Source organism: Cricetulus griseus, chromosome 3 (assembly GCF_003668045.3).
Source record: "Cricetulus griseus strain 17A/GY chromosome 3, alternate assembly CriGri-PICRH-1.0, whole genome shotgun sequence".
NCBI lineage: Eukaryota > Metazoa > Chordata > Mammalia > Rodentia > Cricetidae > Cricetulus > Cricetulus griseus.
In genome coordinates, this window is record NC_048596.1 from 43,257,198 (window position 1) to 43,273,991 (window position 16,794).

The 16,794-nt window shown below is 41.5% G+C and overlaps 1 protein-coding gene and 1 non-coding gene across 3 annotated transcripts in view; one reads left to right on the forward strand and one right to left on the reverse strand.

Moving 5' to 3' along the window:
• The window catches only part of LOC100762283 (proprotein convertase subtilisin/kexin type 5), a 421,198-nt gene that overhangs the window by 12,050 nt on the left and 392,354 nt on the right, over window positions 1-16,794 (forward strand). The window lies entirely within an intron of this gene.
• LOC113831207 lies at window positions 198-298 on the reverse strand. Its single transcript, XR_003483601.1, has one exon. It is a non-coding gene; the product is annotated as a small nucleolar RNA U13 (small nucleolar RNA).

Below are 16,794 nucleotides of genomic sequence, written 5' to 3' on the forward strand. Positions count from 1 at the left end.
TTCTATCTCTGAATTATGTTAGGTAATTATAATTTATTCAAATGTCACATAGCCTGACCTGTATATACATATTTCATGTAGCACAGAGAAGCAGAATACTCAACATGTTGCTTGCTTTATGTATTCTTGTTCTGAGTTTACTGCCTGTAAGATATGGATTTTAAATTTATTTATAGAGTATTCACCACTTTTTTTCATGTCAGATGGGTAATATGCTGACATCAAAACAAGGTGTGAGAGAGGAATATCACACAATGATGTGAACATCTAATCATCACTCTTGAGAGTCCAAAAAGATCTGGAATACATAACATTCTAGGATTACTCTATTCTATAGGTTAATCTTGTTTGCATTTGTATGTTAATCTGTATGTTAATTTAGAGTTAGAATTACAAAGGAAGCATTAAGTTCCTAGTGTAATTTTCTGTGCATTATCTGAGTGGTTAATTCTCTATTGGGAAAATTATACTTTGGATACCATGCCAGTATTGAAACTCGGATTTATTAAAAGCAAGCCTTTCCTTGATGGTTTTCCAGTGTTCCAGTCTCTCTCTCTCTCTCTCTCTCTCTCTCTCTCTCTCTCTCTCTCTCTCGTGTGTGTGTGTGTGTGTGTGTGTGTGTGTGTGTGTGTGTGTATGTGTGTGTGTTAGAGATGAGGGTGGTGACAAACAACAGTTTCAAAGCTCTCTAAGGAAAAAATGGTGGGGCTGACTTTTTTGTAATAATATTCATACATAAAAGAAATGGTATTTTTCTATACTGAGACACTGGTACAGCTGTGAAAATATAGCATTCTCTCCATATTGATGTTCCCAGGCTTGTCTCTTGTTTTCTCTAATTGAAGCTTCTCAACCAAAATAAAGCTTGGTCATGCACACTAGTGCAGGGGTGGGGAGATAATCCCAGAGCAGGCAAATATCTATAACTGCAAAATTAGAATGGTACTGATTGCTTATGCTGGTGTTACTGGAAGGTTTGGGCACCATGCATTACTGAGGAAATTAAGGTCCCCTCTTTGGGTTTAGTCTCGTTAATAAAAAGAATTTAAAAATGGACTCAGGGGAAACAGTTTTTATTAGTGTTTGGGAAAGAACAGCAAGGCAGGCAAGCTGTAAACCGTGGCAGTTGTAGAGTGTGTTCTGAGAGGGATTGGGTTTGGAATCTGTAGAGGAAGAAGGGAGGAAGCATTCCTGCCTTTTGAGTTAGGCTGGCATGTTCAGCAGTGGGGGTCAGCAAGCCACCATGTGGCAGCAAGCACCTCTGTAGTGGAAGAGGAGCTTCAGAGGAAGTAAGAAAGCCTGGAGGGCTAGAGAAAGCTTTGGTGCTTTGGTGTTGGCCGGTATCTGAAAGAAAGATGGGAAAGAAGAAAAAGTTATGCTTTTGTGAGTAAGGACTAAGAAAATTGGATGAAATTAGCAGAGCTACATGGCCATTCTCAAAGGCTTTGTACTTTTTGGTGCCTTCTTAATCTAAACTACCCAACCAATTTCTATCTTTTATCCCTCATCACTGGGACTAGTCTAGCTGCACTAAACTCTCTCTCTCTCTCTCTCTCTCTCTCTCTCTCTCTCTCTCTCTCTCTCTCGTGTGTGTGTGTGTGTGTGTGTGTGTGTGTGTGTGTGTGTGCGCGCGAGCTCGAGCTTGAGTTGGACATGGGAGTGGCAACAACCGTCAATTTCAATGCTTTCTAAGAAAAAGTTGTAGATTACTTAGGATTTGCTACAGGAACCTTGAATGCTATGCCAAACAAGACAATCATGAATTCTGTTTCTGCAAAATTCACATTTACAAAATCCGTTGAAGCAGAAGGGAAAAGTTGATAAGCAATGGTAATCAAAATGCCTTCTAATTGATTGCCGTGTCCTCTTTCTGTTTTCTGAGAGAGGGTGACATATTCCAGACTGCCCCCAAACACTATGTAGCACAAGGATGATCCTGAACTCCAATCCTCCTGACTCTACCTCCCACTGCTGGGATTTGCAGTCATTTGACACAATGTACAGCGGCATTTCCTTTTTCAATATTTCTGAATAAAGCCACTGGATAGTATATGTCTTAGTTAGGGTATCTATTGCTGTGGTCAAAAGCAATGTGGGGAGGAAAGAGTTTAATACAGCTCTCAGGTCACATTCTACTACCGAGGGAAGTCAGAGGAGGAACCTGGAGGCAAGAACTGAGGAACTCTGCTTACTGGCCTGCTTCTGATGGTTTGATTACCCCACTTTCTTGTACAGCTCGGGATCACTGCTGAGTGGCCACACTGGCCATAGTCAGCAGGGCACTTCTGCATCAATCATTAACCAAGAAAATGCCCTACAGGCTTGCCCTACAGGGCAATCTGATGAAGGCGTTTTTCTCAGTTAGGATTCCTTCTTCCCAGGTGTGTCTAAGTTGACAAACAACAATAAACAAACAACTACAAACCCAACAAGGACAGTATACTTGCATGAATGAATTCTGTGATAGGTAGCATATATCTATAAGGTTGTGAGGACAATTAATCAGTACCTATTTGTCAGGCATTCTGGTAGGTACAACCCTGTTACCTTTGCTTGTTCAGGTTAAGTTTATATTTGATTGGGAGGTGGCAAACTATAAACCATAGTGACATAAGTAAAATAACCTGGAAGTGCTGTTAGAAAGCAAAAATGCATTAGTAGATTTAAAAAGTGACCATCTTTGGGACAGCTGGAGGGAGAGGTTCATGGAGGGGAAAATGAAGAATTAAGGACCAGATGTTTACCTTATCAATGGGACATATAGCATCAATATCTCCCTTTGGTGGGGAGCAGAGTAAAGGAGTTGTTGTATTTTCAACAAATAGTTGGGTACAAATGACTTTTTCCTCAGCTCCGTGAGTAACTGGGACTAAGGGTGTGTGTTCACCACAATGCCTGGTTTTATGAATTGCATGTTTTTTGTTATAAAGTAATTACTATCCTTTCAAAAAATGTACAGAATGTTAGGAGGGAGCTATCCACAAGGCTGCCTGCAGTGAGGTGGGGTCCATGCAGAGGAGCTCGAACATGGAAAACCCCAGGGAGGAGGCCAGCTGGTGTAAGTGGACCAAGGCTAAAGACGAATCTGTGCTGGATCTTGAAATGGCTGTTAATTCTTCTTCGCCCTGATATTACCAGTGGCTGGGGTATCTGGTCTGTCAGGACAAGTGTGTTGGGCTTTTAATGATTTCCTCCACTTGTCTTGAAATATGTGTGCCATTTGCCCTTCCTACTCTGCCTTGTACGGAAGACCAGACTGATCATTGCTCCCTGGATGAACGCCGCACTCTCCTGCTTCTGTACCTGTCTTTATGCTCAGAATGCTCCCCTGACCATTGCTCCTGGAAATTCTGTGTCATCTCAAAATGACTTCTTTATCTCCCCTAGAAGTATAGCTGAAAATAATATGTAGGCAAAATTACTGTGAGCTTTTCAACTACTATGCTTCTCTTCGGGGATTTAGAAGAGTTACTTATTTATTTATTTATTTATTTATTTATTTATTTATTTTGGTTCTTTTGAGACAGGGCTTCTCTGTATTGTTTTGGAGGCTGTCCTGGAACTCACTCTACATGTAGACTAGGCTGGCCTCGAACTCACAGAGATCTGCCTCTGCCTCCCAAGTGCTGGGATTAAAGGTGTGCACCACCAACAACTGGCAAACAGTTGAGTTTTAATTCCTTGGTTTCCCTCTCATGGGTGACCCAGTTATGACTCTACTTTATAGCATGCTGCATGGTATCTCACTCCATAGAAACAGTCATTATATTGGGTGAATGCTAAAGCATTTACAGGCATGGGCTATTTGTGTGAAGTAAATCTGAACACCAGAAAAAATTTATAAAAATATCTGTAACCCAGCCCATGAAGAAAGCTGGTCAGGGCATAAAATGTTTGATAAAGGGTGGAGTAAAAAGCAGTGATATGAGACTTTAAAACCTAGGCTCCCTGGGAAATAGCCCAACACTTATCTCTTACTGTTTTCTACCTTGGCATTGTCCTCAGGGTCATTCTTTCTGATTTTGACTCTTGGGAGCATTATTTGTGCGACAAAGTACTTAGTATGAAAGTATCCAAGTCCTGAGAGCCAAATCCCATTTCATCCTGGAACAGGCTTGCTTCTCCATGTACCTCAGTGAGCCCTAAGAGCCTGCTAGCTGTGATACTTGTCCTGAAAATGGCAGTGGAAGCCTTGTGTCTGCTGGGACAGTGCAAACCAGCACAGGGCCTTCCCAGGAAAGAACGGGGCAGTAGTAAGAAAACAGTTTGAGGTCACAGGCAGACCACTGTTTGTGCAGAAACAGTGGAATGGCAAAAATAAGCAGATCCAGCATATTCTAAGGTCCCTGAAGCTCACTGAAAGATAAGCAGTGAGATCGTATGATGGCCATAGACACAGGGCAGGGCCAGCCAGGGTTGGTCATTTTGAAGGACCAAAAATCTGAAGTTCCGTCTGCATGAGAGGGAGGATTGGATTCCAGAGCAAACAGACATAAATTAGCCCTGCAGCTTAGACCATAAGGAGCGGCTTCTGAAATATCCTGGGAGATAGGAAACAAACTCAGGACAAATAGAACAAACATTCATTGGGAGTTAACTCCCTTTAGTTACAGAAAGAACATTCTCTTGGTTGAGTGACATGGCCAGATGCCAGTCTCTCAACTGAGATGGGTCTCCCCATTTGACCTATCCGGGGCGTCAGATCCAAGGCCTTGAATGACTAGCCCTTCGGTCTCAGGCAGATAGAAGGAGAGGCGAGTGACTTTCCTGGTTCCATGAAAGAGAGATAGGAATGAGTTTTCTCATGGGATGTGTGATGTAAGACTAGAGCGATTTCTTCCTCTGATGTGATGGATCTCAGTGCAAAGACTCTTTCACTCTTTGTTCAGACTTTTGTAAACCTTACCCTGACCCACTGTCTCCTCCTTTCCCAGTCAGAGTTGATGCCTTCCTCCTCTACTGTCCATTCAATGTTCAGAATGCCATTCACTGTATTTTTCCTTCTTTGCACATGGACCGCCACATCCATTTTCAGTGTCTCAACACTGTCAGGCTCAGATTCTACCTGTTTGCAAGGGCCACTTCCATGGATAAAATTATCTCAGGCTAAAACCTCCACCTCCTTCATTTAAACTTTTATCAAAGTTTGCATGCTTTTATCATGCATGCATTTCTTTCTTTCTATTGGTCATTTTTCTCCTTCCTTCCGTGTGTGCGCGCGCATGCGCACACACGTGTGAGTGCATGTGTGTGTGTTTGTGCACAGTGGTACTGAGTAATGAATCCAAGGCCTTGTCCATCTAGGAGAACATACTATCACTGAGCTATACCAGCCTTTTTTGTATTTTTTTAAATTTTTGAGACAGGGTTTCACTAAGCAGCTCAGGCTGGCCTTGAACTCACTTTGTAGCCATGGAAGATCTTGAACTTGTGATCCTTTTGCCTCATCCTCCTGAGGTCTGGTCTGGCCAGTGATTTCTTTGTAGCCAGGGTTTCTGTCTGGTCCATCTTCAAATGCCCTATGACACCTAGAGAGGCACTCAGAAGTTAAAATGGCCTCAGAAGTGTATTCTGAAATGGTGAGATGATAACTCAGAGAGTCATAAAGACCACCAAAGCTTTGCTGCCCATGGTGTGAGAATTTATTGATTTCTAGAGTTACATGTGCACAGGTGACTTCAGTTGGCAAATGAAATGTGAACAGAAGTGACACCTGTCCCTTCATTAACAGTCAGTGGGTGACTCCTGGTGATGGTTATCTGCCTGGGTGTCTGGCAAACCTCCAGGCAGTGGATGCTTCATTAGTCTGGGTTCTTGACGGGGTGGGGGGGGGTCTCACGAGGAGAAAGTGCACAGTGGGCATAAGCTAGAGATAAACTTCGTGGTTTCAATTGCTTCATTTCTTGAGTCATTTGTTGTTGCAGTGGAACCTGGTTCATCCTGATGAATACAAATTCCAATCTTGATAGTTTTCTTCTTAGTCTTGTACACAATGTAAGCTGTGTCATGGAAGGACAAAAAAGGATTGGTATAAGAACCCTGCAATTTTAGAGCAAGTCCTAAGTGATCTACATTAATAACTACGTGCTTCCCAAACAACAACAACAACAAAAAACCAGGAAACAGATGAGTAGGTCTTTGCACATATGAGGTCACGTGGTTCCCTTGTTTAGAGGAGATTTGGACTTCCTGAAAGGAGCCTGGGAGACCCTGGGGCTTAGTTGTTCTAAATTGCTTTTCCACCATTTTACTACACTGAGATTTGGAGTGTGAGTTCAGATGTAGCTGTCAGTGACTGGCAAACCTGTTCAGCTGTTCAGTAGTTCAGGGCTTTCCTTTCCCTTTTGGGAAGGCAAACATTTAATGCGTTGCAGGTTATCTTTTCTTTTCCCCTATCAAATAAAAATTTTATTAATTTAAAAAACGTTGTCCTTGTAGTGTCATCTACTTGGAAGGCTGAGGCCAGAGGGTCATTAGAGCCTGGGAATTCAAGGCCACTCTGAAACATAATGACACTTGGGCTCAAAAGAAAGATTATGGAATAGAGGGCAGGACAGTCTTGCTTGCTTACTTCCCAGAGGCCTTACTGCATGGAGACTTGTGACACCCACTGCTGCAGAATCCACTTCAGGTTGTGGTTCCTTTGCAGGGGGTACTATGCTCTCTTGCTTGGAGAACTGGCTTCACTGCATGTGGGATCTTGCATTCCCTGATTTATGTGATGTAGACACAGTAGGGAACATCTGAGATGTAAAATGCTGTGGTCGGAGTCTCCAACTGTTGAATGGAGTCCAAAGCAGCAGATTTTTCTTCTTTGGCAAGACAGAGCTGAAGCGATGTGCAGGGATTTGGTTTGCCGACTCCCAATCTGCTGAAAACTGCAGTAACTTAAAGTGGGGTGGGGGAGAACATAAGTGCTTCAGAATTTGGAAAACACTCCAGAGGTCACGTGGCTTGTAGTCTTAGGCAATCTAAATACTGCTCAGCTTAACTTTTTTGTTTTGTTTTTAAGTAAGTTGACATACTGCATGTGGATATGTGTATCCCCATACTCTTTCATGAAAATAGGCAAAATTTTATTTTGTTCAAGCAAAAATTGAAAAAAAGTAAAGGCAGCATTGAACCCTGAAAGGTTTCTTTGGTCACTCTAGCCCCTAGAGTGTGGAGGTCATCTCTTGCCAGCATACGTTGATTTCACTGTGAGGTTTTCCCTTTGCTATCATTCTGTCTTACATTCCTTGAAAATGTTTTAGAATATCCACACTGTGCTTCAGGCCATCCCAAGCAGAGTACACAAGCACTGTGCTTGGGAACTTTTATACTCAAAGGTGGCAGTTTTTCTTCTTGCTTCAGAATAAATGAATTGGTCACAGCTCCTTGGCTTAAAAATCACAATTCCTATATCTTTTGGGGCGGTGTGTTCAACTAATCAGGGAAGGGAAAAAGTAAATCAAAGGCAAGGAAAGGGGAGTATGTGGGAAAACTTTCAATTGCAAATGGTTGACTAAGGAAATCTTCATGGAGAAAAGACACCATGACTATGGCAACTCTTATAAAGGAAAGTATTTAATTGGGGCTGGCTTACTGTTTCAGAGATTTCATCTGTTATCATCATGGTGGGAAGCATGGTGATAAATAGGCAAGGCAGGATTTTTACAACCAGATTGGCATGCAGTAGGAAGAGAGTGATACTGAGCCTGGTTTGAGCATTTGAAACCTCAGAGCCTACCCCCAGTGATACACGGCCTCTAATAAAGCCACACCTACTCCAACAAGGCCACAAAGTCCTATTCCTTTAAAATAATGCCACTTCCTATGAGCCTATGGGAGCATTTTCATTCAAACCACCATAGATGGTTAGTAAAGAAAGATCTAAACAAGGTGAGGGGAAGGCATATGTCTTATACATACCTGAAACGAAGGTCATGGGCCAGACCAGTAGTTTAGATGAATTTGGAGAAGCCCAGGGATCCTGAATGACCAAAGGTGCAGTAGAAGATGATGTTGAGGGTTCAAGCAGTTGAGCTGGGAGGTATGGCACACCCTATCCTGTAAGTGCTATTTCTCCCATTCTAGTGAATTTCAGTTATGCTGGGATATTCGATTCTGATTTAGTAGATCTGAGATGTGCTCAGAGATTAGCATTGTAAATGAGCTCTCAGCTGTCTCGCAGTTGCTGCTAGAAGTGGTCCAGGGATTTTTCTCTGTGTGAGGAGGGTGGTCTTTAGGATGCGCTCAGTAGGTCCTTGCTTAGAATGTTTAAATCCAGACATGTAATATAAAGGGGTGGCATTCTCACACAGTCTAGTGTGAAGAACACTGGATTTTGTTTGTGAAAGCTCCCATCATAGGGATATCTTTTTTTTTTTTAACCCAGAGAGCAGTTTATTTTTCTTTGTTGTGAGCCACAAATAATAGGACCTTGATCTGGATTCCTGCTCTTGTCAGTTTTCTGCTAGGCTTGATCCAGAGCATACTTGCTCTGCCTCCTTGATGTCATTCATATCCTGGTGACTGGATGTCTTCTTACTTAGCCCTTTTTCTCCCCGGTCCTTGCTCCAGTGTCCCAGTGGCTGTCAGTCCTGGCTATACATTTCAAATACCTGGTGCCTTCAGAGTTACCTTCTGAGCTGGGATTGGTGGGCTATTCCTGTAGCCTCCCCTCTTAACTGTGGTATTGCTTTCTGATGTTTCAGTTATACCTTGGTCAATCTTGGTCTAAATATATGAAGTGGAAAATTCCAGATTGTAAAAAAAAAAATCACAAATTTTAAAAGAACATGTTATAGTGTGCTAAGCATTCTATTTTATTATTATTAACTTTAAAAATCTCTTACTGTGCCTAATTTGTAAGCGGAGCTTTATTGTAAGCATGTGTTATAGGAAACCATAGTGTATACACAGTTAGACCATCTGTTCTCTCAGGCGTTCACCAGGGGTCTTTGAACTACCTCAGTGGGAAGAGGAGCATGATTTACAAGTCATGATAAGAAACAGTGTGCTACTATCACAGTCCCTCCATCCACTCTGGTTCCTTTTCTTATAATCCACAACACATGAATCACTAGCTGATTTTCAACTCTATTGCATTTTGTACTGAGATAGTCTTGTTGTTGCATAATTACAATCTTTTGTATTTGACACAGGGAAGATCAGCAAATATATCATGAATCAGTACCTGGTGATGTTTTGTATCAGGTATTTATACTTTCCTGTTATTAGTTCTGAGTCGTCCCATCCATACACCAGCTCTCTAAGAATACTTCAGAGTCTTAACCAGGATATAGGACCTTTGAAACAGCCTTGAAAAATCAGTTGCCTCCAGGTTGCATATTTCTGTTATCTCCCAATGAGCTTGTAGATGGTTTTGTGCCCTGGCTGGGTTGGAGAATTTTAATCTCATTTATCTCAGTAGGAAATAGTATACACTATGCATCTTAGATTGGGGCTCTGGTCTTCACCTCTTTAAAAATATCTGCCACTTCATTTCAGGGGGGCTTCTCTTTTGCATGGTTATATTTTGGTGTTGTATTTAAGCATTTGTGGGGTTTTGTTTTGACATTTATTTATTTTGTAACATACCAGGAGCCTCAAAATAGCAGAAGTCACTGAGATGTGATGGAACCTCTCATGAGTCTTTTCCAGAGCCTTCTGATTCCTAAGAGAAGGCTTCCTTTGTATTTGAATCTACTTCGTGTTTAGATCCAGTTTGCATATGTAGGCCTTATTTAAGAATCCTGACACGTTGCTTGCTTGCTTGTTTTTGTGAGAGTTTCTTCTTTACCTCCAGCTGACTTAGGAGTCACTCTGTACCTCAAGCTAACTTCATACCCCTGGTAGTCCTTCTCCCTCAGTCCCCTGAGTTGTGGAGTTACAGGTATGAGCCAGCATGCCCGGTTCCCATTAAATGAGTTTTTTTTTTTGATTATTTTTAATTAGGGTAGTAAAAGAAAATTAGAGTAGTAAATAATTGGAGTTGCAAAACATTATCAGCAAATTGTATCATCATGTACCAGGAATGGATTTGTGTGCAATACAGATTTGTAATATATTTAAACTAATTATTAACTCAATCAGATGGGTTGGCTTGCATGTTATCATAAAGGGCTCTGAGATGTGTGGCCAAGTTCCATAAAATTTATTACTTGAATATTGCTGGATCCAGTGATTCCAATAAGACATTGCCTTTTGCCCCCACACCACCACAATAGAAGTGGTTGTTATGTACTATTGGAAAGAAAGTGTGTGTGTGTGTGTGTGTGTGTGTGTGTGTGTGTGTGTGTGTGTGTTTCAATTAACAGTAATTTTTTTTGCCTTGAAATGAAGTTCCTTTCAATAGTCTGTAACTTTGGAAAAGCCCTGGTACTATTCTCCTTAAATACAAGTACCCTTAGGTAGTTAGACTCTTCTGTTCTTTTTGTTTATTTGTTTGTTTTGTTTTGTTTTGTTTTTTGGTTTTTTTTTTAAAGTTCAGAGCAATAATATCACTTAGACCAGTGAATCTCAACCTTCCTAATGCTGCAACCCTTTAATATACAGTTCCTCATGTTGTGGTGACCCCCAACCTTAAAATTATTTTCATTGCGGCTTTATAACTGTAACTTTCCTACTGTTATGGATTGTAATGTAAATATTTTTTTAGAGATAGAGGTTTGCCAAAGGGCTGAAGACCTACAGGCTTGAGAACCACTGACTTAGACCCATATTATAGGATGTAGAAAGCAGAACTTTAAAAAGAGGAAAAATGGTCCACTGCCCAGGTACTTAGCAGACTTGAGCTGTAGCACATTCTAAGTTCTGATTATGAAAGCAAGTGCTGAGCATGCCTTCTTAAAAATGTTCAAGTTGCCTGCAATCCCGGGCCATGGGAGGTAGGGACAGGAAAGTCGGAAGTACAAAGTCATCCTCAGCTGTGTGACACTGCCTGGCCTATTGTCTTAAACCACGGCAGAGTGGAACAACAACAGCAACAACAAAATCCACAGAATGACAAATGAAGGTGTTGAGAAGTTCCTTTGACTATCTGGGTTCTTCGCTGGCTGCATATTTACATTCTGACAAAATGGCTCAACTTGTAAAAAGCACTCATGGTGTAAGTCTAATGTCCCAGTTCAAAGCCCAGAACTCAGGGCAGAAGGAGAGACTAGTATCCTGAAAAGTTGTCCTGTGACCTCCATACATGAACTCACACACATTATAGACACACAATAATAAAAAATAAAGATAATTACAAAAAGAATCCCTATTGCTAATATTTGTATTTCTAATGGCTTCTGTTTCTTTAGGGGTTTTGTATGTTCTAGGTATGAGGAGGTGTTGTCTGAAGGTTTGCATCGTAGTTGTCAGGCATTTGAGCAAGCACCTCCATTTTGGAGGTAGTAGTAACTCTTCTACCTTTTTCATTTAACTGCTAAAATATATTTTTTCCTGACTTTGGTACAGGAACATGGTTGAAGGATAGCTCACAACTCTTCCCTGATAACTGTGTAGTGTAAGCTAAGAAACCCAGCAAATGTTTATGGGCATGCCTATCTTGCTTGGTCCCTTGGAACTCTTTCCTGGGAAAATCAGAAAGCTCGTTTTTTTTTTTGTTTTTGTTTTTTTTTTTTTTTTTTTTTTTTTTGTGGAGGCTGATGCCATCTTTTCTTTTGCATGTAGGAATATGACCGTACTCTTGTAAGGTGCTTTTACTTGTGACTGCAGACTTGGGTCCACAAGTTGAAAGACTTCAGATGGTCTTACGTGGTTTGGGAAACTCATAGAAGGGGTTTGGGACTGCATCCATTAAGGCGAACCTTCAAAGTTCTGTTTATAGATCTGTAATGTAGCCACTATAGTAGCAGGCTAGAGACAACACGATAGCTAATGTAGTCACTGTAGAAATTCAGTTTAACATAATACATTTGGAATGGTGGTAAGTGCTTGTAGCCACAGGAACCATTCTCCACCCCAGGTTTTTATCGCTGGAGTTTATTGGGGCTTTAAATTTGTTTCACAATTTAGTTACAGATCTTTGGCATGTTACAGCTGAGGGTGGGAGTTCTTTTCTTCCTTTAAATTCCTTGCATCTACACTGGACATGCAATTCAGCAATATCCAGTGTTTGGAACATTAATGCAGTTCGTGGATTAATCTCCAATTCCATGGAAGCCTCAGATAGCAGCCTAATATCTGTTAAATGAACTTACTTTTTCTCCATTTATTTAGATATGAGGTATTTGTCCAGATAAGCATATGTCTTCAGTTAACTGCAAAAGTGTGTAAACAGTGCAATGATTCTTTTGGTAAAACACTGTATTGAGTTTATCTTTTATGTCAACAGTAAGTGCTTAGGAATGATAGAAGAGAGATACTTAAAGCTCAATCTACAAGGCCGAATACATTTTCCTAAACATCACTTCTGACTTTCTCGTAGATAGATACAAACATTTGCTTAGTGGCATAATGGTTATTTAAGGTCTCTTTTTATTTATTAATATATATTCATGACCAAGCAAGCTGCTGAGATAAAAAGGTCAATGGACATTTTATGCTTAGAAAATAATAAGTAAATCAAAGTTGAGCGCTTGATCTGGGCATAGGAATTGCTGAGATAAGACAGTAATCCTGAACTTAATCAGGTTGAAATTGAACCTTCAGTAAAAGCTGGATTGTGATTCAAAGTGGGAGCTACAATATTCTTTAGGTTTTGCTTAAAATAGTGAAAACGGCACTGAGTGTGGTGTCAGAAACATTTGGTTGCTATCAGTTGCTGCTATTGTAAATGTAGGTCAGTGAGCAAATGTCGTGGGCATGAGTTCTATTGTGTGGGAAGTGGAGACGCTAATCCTTTCCCATCTCTCTTCACTCACTGACTGGGTGGGTAAGTTTGTTTTGGGAAACCGTGTGTCATGGGCTGTGGAGTGGATGCTGCCAGTTGACCTGCTGCAATCTCAAACTGAAGGAGACAAATGGCTTGCATCGGGAAACAACATAGAAAGGACACTTAAGAGATGAGAAAGGACTTTGGCTTCTGAGGAAATGAGTTTGGAGGCAAGGTCTAAACTCTGAGAAGGAAATGAGAGATTGAGACACAGGGACTGCCTGTTGGGCAGAACAGCAAGAACATAGGCCCAGAGGCTGAGGAGGAGACGTGTGGGCCTGAGTGGGTAGTGAGGGAAAGTAAAGGCTCATCTGAAGGCAAATGGGAGGAGATCTGGCAGCCTCTCTTCAGCCAAGTAAAAGCAATGTTGGTCATTTCATAAGCAGAAAGTGTTATAAAACGGTGTGATACCATCTTTTAAGATTAATTTTTATTGTATTTATTTAAATTTTTTTCAGTGCTGGGAATAGAATGCAGGATCTTATACATGCTAAAAGTACTCTAGTGCTGAGTGAAATCCCCAGCCATCTAACATCATCTTATGTAAAACAAGGATGAGAGAGCATGCGGTAGTTCACATTGCCACTAAATATGATAGGAGAGTTAGAAAGAAGAAGAAACATGTCCTGATGCGTTATTTGACCTGTTGATGGGGTGGTAAAGGATTCTATCTTCTTGAAACAGGGTCTTGCTATGTATTTGTGCCGGGGCTTGAACTAATGCCATGTTCCTGCCTTCCAAGTACTAAGGTTATAGGCCTTTATATATATATTTGCCTAGTGGCTTAGTGGCAGGATTCTTAAAGTGACCAATTGTTAATGGTATTGAAACAAATGACCCTGAATATTTGGCCCTTGGAACAATGTGGAGCAGTAAGCGTGTACAGAACTGAGATGTCAACAGATCTCTCTTGCTAATATTACACCTAAACACATGTTCAAAAACAATTTTGAAAACCTGTATCTCCTGAAGAATCATGGGAAATAGCACCAGATGGAGTCTGTGTGGCCGATTATAAGAGTAGATTGATTGTTCACCTGTGTAGCATTAGGAACTCATATTCCATGGCTACTGTGAATAGCTAGTAAAACAAGGTTCCAAGAGACAATGGGAATTTAATGCAGATAAAGCCTCAGGCTTGATGAACTCTTATTAGACCTCATGGGAGACATTTCTCCACTAAAAGGTATACCCCTGAAGACATCAGCATGTATTACTTGAAATAGGAATGAAAGTGTGTTTTGAATCTTATGGTTTGAGGGATTTGTTGAAAAATTTAAAAGTGAGATGTAGAAGCTACAGTCCAGTTCTCATGGTCGGTCCATTGGTCATGAGAAGGCAACTTTAGCCTTTCATTTCTCTGCGATGAGTGTGGGCATCACCTGTGAATTTCCAGTGAACTGAATTTTCATCAAGACACACCATTAATAGACAACTATGTTTTATGGTACTATTTTTTGTTTGTTGGTTGGTTTTCAATACAGGGTTTTTCTGTGTAGCCCTGATTAACCTGGAACTCACTCTGTAGACCAGGTTGGCCTTGAACTCAGGGATTTCCCAGCCCCTGCCTCCTGAGTTCTGGGATTAAAGTAATACACCACTACCTCCTGGCTGTATGGTACTGTTAGCATTAGTAATGTTTTCAGTTATCTCTCAGAGTTGAACTTGGATAAAACTCATGCTGACATCAAATTTTATTTTAAATGTAGATTGGGGTGGTAATATTATATGTGAGTAAAGCCAGAGATTAATAAAGGTGGGGAGAGGAGGAACTAGGGAGATGGCTATACAAGTGTGCAGACCTGAATGTGCATCTCCAGAACTCACATAGAGCATCTGTGACCCACGTGTACCTATAGCCAGATGGGAAGGGGAGACAGCTCTCAAAGCTCGCCAGCTCGCTAGCCTAACATAGACAGTAGGGAACAAAAGACAGCCTCAAACAAGGTACAAAGGTAGGACCAACATCAAGATTGTTCTCTTAACCACTGTTTGCATACCATAACATGTTTGCACCCGAAGTCATACACAGAAACATATACAATCACATACATGTATTTACTGTATACATAAACATTATAGATGCTCACATTTTTTTAAAGGTTAGAAATGGGCAAACGTGAAGCACATTTATACATTTGACTGTACAGGCCAGGGTGGCCAACACTGCTTGCCTTCTGTTATGAATGTTGCACTGTCACCAGCTCATTGGCGGTACATCCTCGTCTCTTGACCTGAGATGGCTGAGCTGGGATTGACTAGATTCTGGGGGGCAGTGCGTGCATTTCTGCCCAGCCCATGGGTATCAGTGCTGCTGGCATGGTGGCATGGCCCTGCCACTGCCCCGACTTACATACTTTTCCTTGTTTTCAATGCAGTTATGTTAGGTATATGGCCAGGGGCTCTCAGGAGCCTTCTCATCCTCTCTTTTTTTTTTCTCCCAGAATTACCAGCCATTTCCTTTTTTTCAGTTCTCATCATGTTGCATAATCAGTCACACTCTGCTGTGAGGAGAGCAGTATTTTACTGACAGTTGTTGAAATATTTCCTTCATTCCACAAAATGGGGAGCTTTACATGCTGTACATGGTTCTCAGGGCTGTTGTGTGAACGGTGCAGTTCTAATGCTGAAGAAGCCGCCGTGACTGTAAGCACAGCTTTTCGACTGAATAAAGCTGACTTGAGGATATCATGAAATCTAAGCAAACAACTTCACTTTCTGCTTTCAGATTTGCATCACTGTATCAGCCACCTCCCTCTGTAAGTGTGGGTTTTCCCATGGAGTTTCTGTAAAAATATCAAATTTCCTGAGGGTTCATTTGCATGGGATGCTATTGCATAATGAGATGGATGTTGACAAGGGCCTATAGTGGTGTAACCACCACCATGATAAAGATAGAGAAAAGTAGCTTGGAAATTTCCCCATGCTGCCTCTTGTCCTGGGGGCATCTGTTAACCTGTTTTCTGGCCTGTTTTGCTTCTCAAAGGACACTTTTGTGGTCAGATGTACGTCTTTGTTTTTACTCATATTCTTAGGGCTAGGAACTTTGTCCCCAGTGCAGGCCATAGGAATTACAATTTCTCTTCTCCAAGGCAGACCATAATCTTCTCTGTACTCCTGTCTTAGAGCTGGCTGCAAGGAAACTCCAGCCCAGTCCAATAGTAAGACTCCTTTATTTCAAAGTAGGTCTGTCCCATGAATGGGGGAATCCATGTGGAATCAGAACAGAAGGGCTTCTAGGTTCCCCCCTTTGCCTGTCAGTATCCCTTTTGTCCAATCATGTGTCTATATGGATGTCCAGGCTTCAGTCATGATGCTTTAATAAAATCTGCATAAGACCCAATAGGACAGGGCTCATAGAGCTTCCAGATAGAGCGTGGTGCTCCCACAGAGCACAGACAGCAGGGTCCATGTGGGTTCCTCGAGGGTGGTGCTCCCACAGAGCACAGGTGCTTCATGAGGCTTCTGCATAGCTCTGCCTTGCATCTCTCCATCTACATCCCTTATAATAAACTAGTAAACTCAGGTTCCTTGAATTCTGAGAGCTGCTGTAGCAGATCAGTAAGGGCTGAGGAGGAGGTTGTGGGAACCCAGTTTTTCATCGATTAGGTCTTAGGACTGACACCTGAAGTTTAGGCCAGGACAGTCTTGGGGGCTAAACCTCAATTCTTTTGGATCTTACACTATAATGCTAGACTCAGTCAGGAGACCCCCAGTTGGTGGCTGCTGCAGAATTGCTTGCTTACTTGCTGGTGGAAGAGTGCCCTACACATGCTGAGCCACAGAGGTTGTGTGATGAGTGTGAGAGTAGAGGGGGGTGACCTGTTTTTAATCTGTTTGTTAATTATACAAAAGAATAGATTCATGGTGTTTTTCCCATGAACAGTGGTTATTTACTGACACGCCTTCCCATCTTCACCCCCCCTGCTCTC